This window comes from Falco biarmicus, chromosome 2 (genome assembly GCF_023638135.1).
Source record: "Falco biarmicus isolate bFalBia1 chromosome 2, bFalBia1.pri, whole genome shotgun sequence".
In the NCBI taxonomy this organism is placed as follows: Eukaryota; Metazoa; Chordata; class Aves; order Falconiformes; family Falconidae; genus Falco; species Falco biarmicus.
The window spans coordinates 103,531,067-103,542,006 of NC_079289.1; the positions used below are offsets into that span (position 1 = coordinate 103,531,067).

Genomic DNA, 10,940 nt, shown 5'->3' on the forward strand with positions numbered 1-10,940 from the left:
GTAGTCTAGCCTAAAGTGTTTAAAGGCCTGTTAAGGAAATAAGCTAAAAATATAGGTAGCAGGTGGAAGTTTTTACTTGACAACAAATTTCTTTATGTAAGCAGTATCACCCACTCAGGACATATAGGATAACACCTGCCAAATAAGAGCACAGCTGAAGAAATATGGGTATCATAAAACCTGAAAATAGAAGAAAAATTGATACATGTGAAGTCCACAGCAAATCAGTTTATTTTAGCTAACTGATGTCATTTTGTGTAATTAATGTACGTATCAGTTATGAAGTATATAAAATTTCATTACTAGGGGAGATAGAAAAATCAAGTATGTAAATTTATTTACATGTGTGTTTAAAATTTCAGCAAAATGTTGAATTAATCTTTCATCTTTCGAGCAATGTGATACCAAAATATGCACTATCTGAATGACTAAGAGATGTAAGTAAAGTGGTGGGTCATATACGCGTATCAGAACATTTCTAGTTGTGAAAGTGCAGAAACCTACTCCTGTATTTAAAATTACAGTTGGATAGTCCCAAAGAAAAGAAAAAAATGATACAGACTATCTTTCAATTTTTTTTTTTATAGAAGAGAATTTTTGGAAGCCAGAACTGAGGCAAGGATTTTTCTCTAGCACCACCACAGCCATTGATCTCCTGGCCACACCTTTGAACTAGACTTTTCCAGTGGAGCAGCAACATGGAAAATGATCATGACCACAGTCACAAATCGGAGCTTTAGTGAGCAAGGGTGCTACCCAATAATTTTGCACATCTTCAGATTTGTATGAACTCCACAACCCTTCTCTTGTAACACCACTCTTTTATTGCCATCATTCTTGAAACTAAAGAATCCCTACACTCTGTCATAGTCATTACCCACCTTTGCATTCAAGCTGATGGCTTGTGTCTGCCATCTACTTCTGTTTGTTGACTGGAAGACTTAATTTCTCAGATTATTTAAGCATATGATATAAGTGAATTCAGGTCAATACTATTACTTCTGTGCTGCTGTTATGCATGACTGTATGAATGTTACACTGCAGAACCTGAACCAGAGAGACCAGTGAGCCCAGCCATCTTCCAAACTCCATAAGCAGGTCTAGGATTCCCTGCTGGAATGTTCCTAATACAAAGTAGTCTTTGAAGAATTACTCACTTGTAACTTGTTAGGATTAACAGGAAGTACCCAGAGCAATTTTGCATCAAGAATACCTAGGTTTTTTTCCAGAGTACTTTTTTTTACCTTTTTTTTTTTTTTTTTTTTACACTTGAGAGTCAGTGCATCTGGCAACTCATTTAGGTAAAGGACAATTATTAATCACCTTCCTTTATTTCAGTTATGATGTATGAAGTCTTTCACACTTGTGAGATTTCAAAAGTATTTAAAAAGCTTATATCTCCCTCCTGCTAATTTAAAGTCTATTACAAATAGCTTTCTTGTGGAAACAGCCACCTGTGTTCATTTAGCAGCTCATGGTCACTCCAAAATTCATTACTCTGCTGTTGAATTTTTGTTTGCTTTCTTCTGGAAAAAGCCACCATTAGATGCTTTTCAATTACTGTGCCCTTCAACTCAATAAGGTTGGTTTGTTATGAATCTCTCCTTTTTGAAGTTAATCATGTGCTTAATAGGAGAACATCATCCATTTCTCATTGTGTTGAAACTGAGAGAAGTCAAGAAATAAATGATAAATTCAGAGCTCAAAAGTGCTCTACTTACTGGAATATAAAAAAGATGTGAGGGTGGAGAGTTTCATAATCACTCAACTTATGATCCTTTACCCTCTTTCTAATTTATCTATGTTCTCCTGTCCTTCAAGTTTAAAGTCTTGGACTCTGGAGCCAATATTACTTTTTCCCACAGCTAGAGCGATGTGAAAATTTCATCTATGTTGTTTACATTTCTCTGCATTATAGGAGCAAATGACATAGGAATTCAGAATTCCAGGTAAAAACTCTGGTATTTACCACAGTGAAAGACTTGTATAGTGAGTACTTTCATAAAATACATGTCATAGTTTGTGCAGTGGCAGAATCTCATGTAATTTATTGTTGCCCTTTCCTTGTCAAATTCTCTGGGTTTTTTATGGGAGTTTAAAGATTTATTTTTTTTTTAAAGGCATATGGAAAGCAGCCCAGATATACTCTGACCTAGAACAATGCATGAGAAAAATATGTAAAGGTACTGAGTATAAGCAATCAGATCACACTTACTGAATTTCTCAGAAGTCTGGAAAATAAAAATAAGGCTATCTAGGATACATTTTTTGTTTGCATTATTTTCACAGGGAAGATAATTATGAATAGATGTGGCAATGGTAGTAGAGTACTGAAGGACAGAAGCCTTTGTTTCCCTGTTCTTTCAGAAGCAATCATCTGCCACATCTTAGGCAAATATTTCTTTTTTTTCCACCTTAGGAAACAGGATGGAAAATAGGTTTTATAAAACATGATGTGTTCTTCAATTGGATAAGTAAAAAACAGGATTCTTGTCTTTCAATATTGGGATTCCATACTTTATTAAAGCACTTGAAAAATTTATGTTTTTTAGACTCTTACAGATTTCATCATGAATCAGTTATCTAACCAGGATTTCTAAGATTAGACCTTAAGATATAATTTCCTTAAAGAAACAAAACAATTTTGTCATGTTTATAACAAAAAAAGTAGACTATACTTAATATAATTGTTTGATTTTATTTGAGTAACTTTAACATTTTCTGCCCCCAGAAAAACTCCTTAGTGTCAAAGCTCTCTAGTGTGGTATCTGGGTTTGTTCTGCAGTCTGGGAAATGCAAACTGCATCTTCTTAACATATCATCTTGCTCTGCTTTGGTCCTGTTCCACAGTTCTTCTGTTTTAAGTAAATCTTGAAAAAGAAACAATTAAAATTTTAAAGTATTTTCCCCATGCTATTCTGCATAAAAGATGAAGAAAATAAAGGTGATGGAGACTAAAAAATGTTTTTAATACGTTAAAAATGGAAATCTTTCATTTACTTTGAATCCACAGAGCAAACTTTTTGTGATTATACAATACTGTTTCTATAGTCCCAGTAAAGCTATTCAGACTGTGATTATATTTGGTTATTTATTTCTAGAAATATTTTCTTACGCTAATTCATGTGATTTCCTGAACTGGTTTGTTTACTCCATAATTAAAATGTGCAAAAAAATCATAAATAAATAGGTATATTGTCCAATTAAATGCATCCTGAAGATAGTGTAGGAGTTCCGTAGAAATAGTAAGGAATGGTTAACACTGGCTGGTTTTTTGGGATAACTTTACCTGTCAGCAGATCCAGTCTAGGCTGAATACCAGTTGTGACCAATTTTCAAGGAAATGGATCTGAAGGATAAAATGTTGTCATAGCGTAGTAAAGTTAGTAATGTGATTCTGGCCTGTTTCCCCATCAAAGTGAAGATAACAAGATACAGAATTTATGATGTCTAAATATTTCATTCCTACTCATACAGGGATGAATATCATGTCCTTCTCAGGTGGTCAGAATATGGATTGACTTTTTCCTTAGGCACCAAAGAGTTTTAAGGAGAAACATTAACCTGGATAACCTTTTATACCCACCTTCTGGGGAAAGAGAAGGAAATTTATGCTAGAAGAAATATGTCAGTGCAGAGTCATATAATGCAAATTTTCCTCTACATGAAGTCCCTTAGAAACTAATATAAGCTAAGACAAACTCCAGCTATTTCATCTTTTACCTTGCCTAGAAGGAATATTTGAGTTTTCTTCAGACAAAGCTAAAAATTCAGATCATGACTGACATAAAATTAGTTACCTGATGCTCCTGAGTTTCCCAGAGATGAGATTATTCACATTAATTTCCAAGCAGTTGTGCATCCAGCTGTCAAAAGGGCAAGGGAAGGTGCTCTGCCTCAAATCACTGTCCTCAGTCAAATGCCTAACAGAACAGAAAACACGTATCAGGTATACAAATGCAGTCAAGTATAGGCAATTTTGTAGCTGGTGAATGAGGTGGGCAGGGGACTGGGTGTTTGCTCAGGAAAGAAATTCTGCTAGTTTAATCATTCTTTTTCTCCTATTTTGAAGTCATGTCTCTGCTATTCATGCTACAGTTGGGCATTTAATTACTCCAGTTAATGATTTTAAGTCTAGGTCAAACCCATGGTATACAATTAAATCAATATTCATTGTGCTTCTTGCAACCTAACACTCAACAGAATTTGAAAAATATGTCTCTTTAACAATATATATTTAATAACATGGTCCACTAACCATAATAAAGTTCAGCTTAAATGTTCCATACCTCCTTTTGTGGCCGATATTAAATTATTACAGCTTCAACTGTAAGTAAAATGCTGAAGCATTAACCACATATATACTATGTGTTATTTTAAAAAAGTTATTGTCTTAACTGCTAAACATACTAAAATGATATGAATTTTCTCATTATTTTCTACTGAGAAAACACAAGCTGGCAAGAATAAAGACGACCTTGAAAGGGAAATGAGTTACCATAGGAAACAAGACTGGGCCAACAAGTCACAGAGTTCAACAAAGCAATGTCAAACACCCATACACTGTGAAATCTTCTACGTTTCAATAGGTACAAATGCAACACAATGTATTTTTGTTATTGCTAGGGTGTATCTTTTTCTTTTCTTTTTCTTAGGAATACTTGAATGCTCCTTTTGACTGAGTAAACAATATAGAAGTGCTTCTTCTGTGTAGCTTAGTGTTATCTTATAATTTTAGTGTTCATATGCTTGAAAATCAGTATACATATCACTACCTCCAGGATGAAAGCTTATGTTATGGTGAAGGTTAGTATCAGTGTCAACCTGAAGAATTTATGATCAAAAATGTTCTTTGAATATTCAATCTAATAATATACAGTTTTAATTTTAAAACTAGACAATGACTTTGAAACAGACACATCAAGTGAAAGGTAATAGTAGTCCATATTTCTATCTACATTAGCCTGAAATCACTTTTTAAATATTGATTTAGGCATCAGGCTAAGAAAATGTATACTCTACTGAGCATAAATTTGCTCTGGCAAACTGGATACCACATCCACAAAACTTGATTGTTCTTAATTTAAAAAGATTTTTGTGTGAAAATCATATTCTATTATTATGTGGAATGTCCTGTCCTTGGCAAGACAGATAAAATGTCATGGCACGTATTTATCTTTTTCCTAGGGAAGGAAACAGTAGGATGAAAAGCTAAGTGGCTGATCAGCACTGCCAGACAGATTCTGGTCTCACATTCCTGTGCTGCACAGTGTGTTCAATACAGCTCCCTTATCAACTAATGTTTTTTGGAAAAAAAGAAACAAATTTCTTCATTAAGCTATGTGATTTCTGTCTTGATTGCCACCTCAGGAAGTTAATAAGGTCAGTTTGATGTGACAACAAAGTATGTTTAGATGTCAGGAATGTTAAAACAAAATAGGAAATGTACTGGTTGTTTAAGAAAATGGGTGGTTAGGCTTATCTTACCTTGGAGTCTTCCATCTATTTATATTAAGACAAGTAGTTCTGTTTTCATCAATTATTTATTGAAGCTTGAAAGTTTTCAGACACTGCTTTGCTTCTGACTTTTTGTCTTTTTTCCTCCTTCAACTGCATCTTGATCTTGATTGCCACTTAATACTCGTATCAACTGAAGAGGGGACATGCTAAGGTTAAGACTATATTTAGACTAAACTCCTGCTGTGATATTTTCAGGACTATTCTGAAATGTCCATTGACCCAGAATTCTGATTAGTACAACTGGCAAAAAATTGTATTTTCTGCTCCTTTTACACATTAGGACAGTTGAAATTCATGCAATTTTTTCTGTGATTCTTTAGCAACTAGTTACTTAACAAATCACTTTACAACTGAGTGGATTATTTGACGTCGTTATCCTTAATGCCACATCGGTTAATCTAGTAGGTGCTGATATTTGATTGAAATACAGCTTTGCAAGGAGCTGGAAAATCACATTTATTGGCATAGAGGACCAAACTTAAAATTTGGAGATTTCTGGTTATCAAGGCAACTTACAAGTACATTAAAAGTACAACCTGATTTTATAGCATAATTCTTCATTTGGTCATAAATTTTGTTGCCATATTCATCAGTTAACTGCATTAGTTGCCCTTAAATTCTAGTGCAATATGTATATGAACTGCACCATCACTACTGAAGGAGATGAAAATAAAGAAGTTAACTTTTATTTTTCAAAAGTATCATTTATAATGCATTGGTACTAATCAGAGTACACACTAGGCACTGAAAGCAGCCCTATTGTTAGAACCAGGGAAGTCACTTGGATGTGATATACACGCATACATCTGGAGAAGCGTTGTATTCAAAGGCATAGGCAGTGGTGACTGATGACCAGCTCTGACCATACCACTGGACAAAGGAGTCACAGCTAACAGTGTGGGATGGACAAGTCTCTCCTCAGTAAACACATACCTTAAGTATCATGATGACTTGTATAATTTTCATCTAAATTAATCAAGGTTATTTAAACTAGCATGTAACATTTTGGTATGTGTCTGAGCCAGTAAGTCATCTACTAGGTAGAGATTTAAGAGAGATAGCTGGAGATTTTTACCATATGAGGGAGTGCTGATAAGCAAAAAAGAAAATGGTGGGATTCACAGTAATCATATGCTCAAGAGTAACATTTCAGCTAGACCATAACTCACAGACCCCATAAATCAAATGATAATTAATCTTACATTTTTGACATGGTAAATTAGGAGTAATGGCAAATGCAATCTGGCCTATTTTAAGTTTAGGAGATTATCAATATTTTGAAAGCTTGGGAAAGCTGCCCTTCTCTAATAATTAGAGAGAAATCACGCATTTTAGTGAAATAAAGACCATTAATGCATCTTCTATTTTTTCCACAGTGAAGCTTGTTATGTACCACTAATCACAAAATAGGAGTTAAAAAGTTTTAACTGAGCCATCATGAGTAGTCCTTAGATGTTGCAGCACTCTCAAAACTGTCTGCAACAAGGCTTTTACCATCACATCCCAGGTTAACTTCAATAAGTAGTTAGCACACCTTGTTCCAGCACAGCCACCAACCTCCTACAAGGTTTCAACAGTTCATCTACTGCTTGTGCTGTTTCTTCATCCTCTTCAGGCCAGTCCACCCTGCTCCTTGCCTTTACTACATCCTTCTCCTTGTCTCACCTCCATCTAGGACATACACTCTCCCCCTTCTCCTTTCAGAACTCTCATTAACTGCCCCTCTTCCATACCTCTGAGAGCTATTTAACCACTTAGTAGGAACCAGCCACAGCTGCATCTTATCCACATCGGCCAACCCACCGCCCCTGAAGACAGCCCACAGCTGTATATTGTTAATTAACCCAGCATCATTCCTCTACACTTAGAGTAACTGGAAACTGAGGTTCATGGCTTTTCTAAAGAAATAAATTTGGCATTTTTTTCTTATCATAGCTATGAAAAAATAGCCTTTCACTTCTCCATTAGCTTTGCTAAAAAGTAGGACTTCTCCAGATGACATTAATACCACAAAGTCAAATTTAATATTCAGGCACTGTGTAGATTTTACTGTTAGATTCACAAACCAAATCTTCTGGTAATTTCCATCTGACTATAAAACCATAACATCAATAACTCATATGCATATCTTAAATGATAGGCTATAAAAATGCATTCGCATTATAAACATCTTTCCAGAACCCTTACGCTATTTTTTTGTACTTCACACTGCTAAAGTTACCATAATTACTGCTTTGTTAAACATAGGGCAACTGATCTATACTAGAACACCAAAGGTGTCTTGACCTTCTGATATCAGTGAGAATTTATTATGCTTTTAAGCAGCTTTGAAACAGCTGTGTGCATGATATTGTGCACACCATGTACACAATGATTGATGTTGAGTTTCTGGAGATGGCAGGTATTTTAAATTTGTACTTCTAAAAATACATAGGTCACATAATTATAAGTCGTTATAATAGTACCTTCATTGCTTGTTCTTACAAGTGTAGTCTCCAAAACCACAAAATGGGTCCCTTCTTTTTGTCCCTCCCTCCTGCCTCTACCTTCCTTTAGGAGTTTCTATCCAAAGGAGGTTCATTTATTCACTTCTTCATTCATCCACTGGATGCACTTCTCCCTGTTGGAGGTGGGTTCCTGTTCCTGTCTGAATTTACCATTTCTGATCAAAGAAAAAGTCTTTGGATCAGAGAACTACCAAATTACTCTTTTGTTCAGTAAATAATCCTGAAATACTCTGTTGATCCTTCTATAACTAGGCATGCAACTTTCATTTGCTTCGTATATGTACATATTCATATGGCTATTTATATACAATATATACCAAGATAATTAGTACACAGTCCCAAGGCTGTTCCATGAGTAAGGAACACTATACTTTCACTGAAATTTCTGAAGAGTTCAACAGTTTTGCTTCTGTTAGTTTCAATATTTTCTTAATTTTTACTATATTTCAGTCATCTTTCAAATTTATGTTACAATCAGAAATCATTAATGACTGAGGTTTTCACCAGAAAAAAATTCTTTTGATAAGTCTAAATATTTTGTATTTTTTAATTTATGAAATATATCTCTTGATTCAAAGTGGCGTTTCATTTCAATGTTTTGTTAGTGTGTTTTTTATGAGCTTTTATTTTTTAAAGATTTTCCTCTATTAAAATTAATTACATTCTAAAGCAACACTGAAGTTACAGTTCAAAAAATATATTAAATGGTTGACTGAAAAGTAAAAGCATTCTAGTGAGAACTTTGGACAAATCAAATTATCTGTAAGTCTGGTTACACTAACAAATAACAAATACCTCTTGCTGTTGTTGGTGATATTGCTCTATAGTATTGGGGCTCAGAAGCTTCAATCATTGACCAGACATTTTTCCATCATAACTCTCCTACATTGCAGACTTTTGCTATGCTCACCTATAACAAGTGGTCTTGCTGAAATCTTAGGACTACTGATCAAGCATTAGGTTAAGCAGATGGTACTGCTTTGGTTTGCTATTGCAATGTCTTATGGACCGCACAAACTGTATTGTGTTGCCTATATTAGATGGTGAGCTTGAGTTACAAGAATGAAGAATTACGTAATGACATATTGACAAAAACTCTGGAAAACAAACAGTTTTATCAGGACAACACGACTCCTGTGAGGCTTATACCTAGCTCATTTCTTAACACTGTGTTGCAGACAGCAATAGCCAATTTATAGGCCCAGTCAGAAAGCTCTCTGTCACAGCAGCCTCATCAGACACGTTTGATTTCTGCTGAGATGTTCAAGTAAGGAAGATATGTGACACAGCGGTGAGTTCTTTATTTCCAGGTGTCTTATTTCTAGGTGTGTGACGGGTTGATTTTACCTATGTGAATTCAAAATGTTATGTGGAAGGTGAAGGCTCAGCAAGGTAAAGTAGAAAAGAATTGTGAGTGGGTCCATTGCTCACGGACTTGATCTTCATCGATTGATCTAAGTGATGTCAAGAGATGCAGAAGTGTCAGCTCTGAGCTACTGATCCTCTATAAGTGTTTATTCAGGCCCTAAATCCTATCTGGTTGAAAATGATTTCTTCTTCTCAGGTTTTCTAGGAGTCATAAATCTTAAATGTTACTTTTGTGATCTCTCTGGAATATTCTCAGACTGATATATTGCAGGGAATTTCATTTCTGGACTGGAGACTGGCCGTTATCCAAAAAGGACCGTAGTGATCTTCACATACTTATGAGCTTTATCCAGAAACTTATGTTGTCCAGATATTTATGCCAGCATGAACAAATGCATGGTTGTCATTGTCATGCCACCTGCATCTAAAAATGTTCCTTTCACAATGCAAAATCATTAAGAGAAGTAGCTAAGGGAAGTCCAGTAAAAGTAATATTTGGAGTTATTTATATAATACAAATTATAATGTTTAATCAATCGTGATTGCCCTATACAAAAGACTATATTAAACTTAATGGTCCAAATTCTCAGATCATAACTTGGCTGAGCTCCATTCAAGTTAATGCATACAGAAAGTTTTATATCAGATTAAGATCTATTCCTGAGTTTTACGTAGCTCAACTAAATAATTCTTTATTTTGTTCTTAAATTTCTCTTCAGGGAAAGAGTCTAATGGGGCTCTGTTTACCACAAAGCACTGTATTCCAAATCAAGTGCTATAATTTCACTGAAAGTCAAAATAGTAAAATAAGAATAAGGTAAATGATTTTCTTAGACTCAAGATTTTTCTTTTGTTTTAGAAACATCTTAGTACTGAGGTGGGTCTCTGCTGTTGGGGTAAATAGTCATGGGGCATTAAGGGCAGATGAAGTCTTGCAAGACAAACTTGATTGCTTCTCTTCTGAGAGAGGGGCTTAATGTCAAGGAATGATTCCCAGCAGTTTGTAAGGGCGTGGGTTACACTCTCTAGAAAATAGATGAAGTATCTGTCTCTCCAGACATTTAAAATTAAACTGAACTAAACTAAAAAAACTGTGCTTTGAAGAACAATTTTTTATTAGCAGGAAAATGAAATAGAAGATGCAGATTAATTTCACCTTACTTTCTTTGATTCTTATGTTACGTTCTGTAGTAATTTTGCTGTAATAGTGCACTTTATTATAGTGTCTTTGGAAATTTTGGCCCATTAAATTAGATCCTAATAAATTTACAACAAATGAAAAGGTGGCAGGAGTCTCCTTTGCTTCTGAATGTCTTCCCGATCATAAACTGCCTTTCTCTTTCAATTTATTTTAAGGTTTTAATGCCAAAAGCATCAGCATAATGAGTTGTCGCCAGGAAGTTATGGTCCTCATCACTTGCTTAAAACCGAGTTTTGTTTAGCAGCTGTGTTCTTTAGTACTTTTACTGCTTTAAAACAGACCTGCCATGCTTCCTTGTTTTAAAGTACAGAACATGTTTTCTTCTTTTACAGTATGAAGAAACA

The 10,940-nt window shown here is 34.8% G+C and overlaps 1 long non-coding RNA gene across 1 annotated transcript; it reads right to left on the reverse strand.

Annotated features, from left to right (window-relative positions):
- Positions 1–2,675: 2,675 nt before the first annotated feature.
- Positions 2,676–4,009, reverse strand: LOC130145085 (uncharacterized). Its single transcript, XR_008820368.1, has 3 exons — positions 3,801–4,009; positions 3,290–3,349; positions 2,676–2,870 (listed from the first exon to the last, which is right to left on the reverse strand). It is a non-coding gene; the product is annotated as an uncharacterized LOC130145085 (long non-coding RNA).
- Between the last annotated feature and the right edge of the window lie 6,931 nt (positions 4,010–10,940).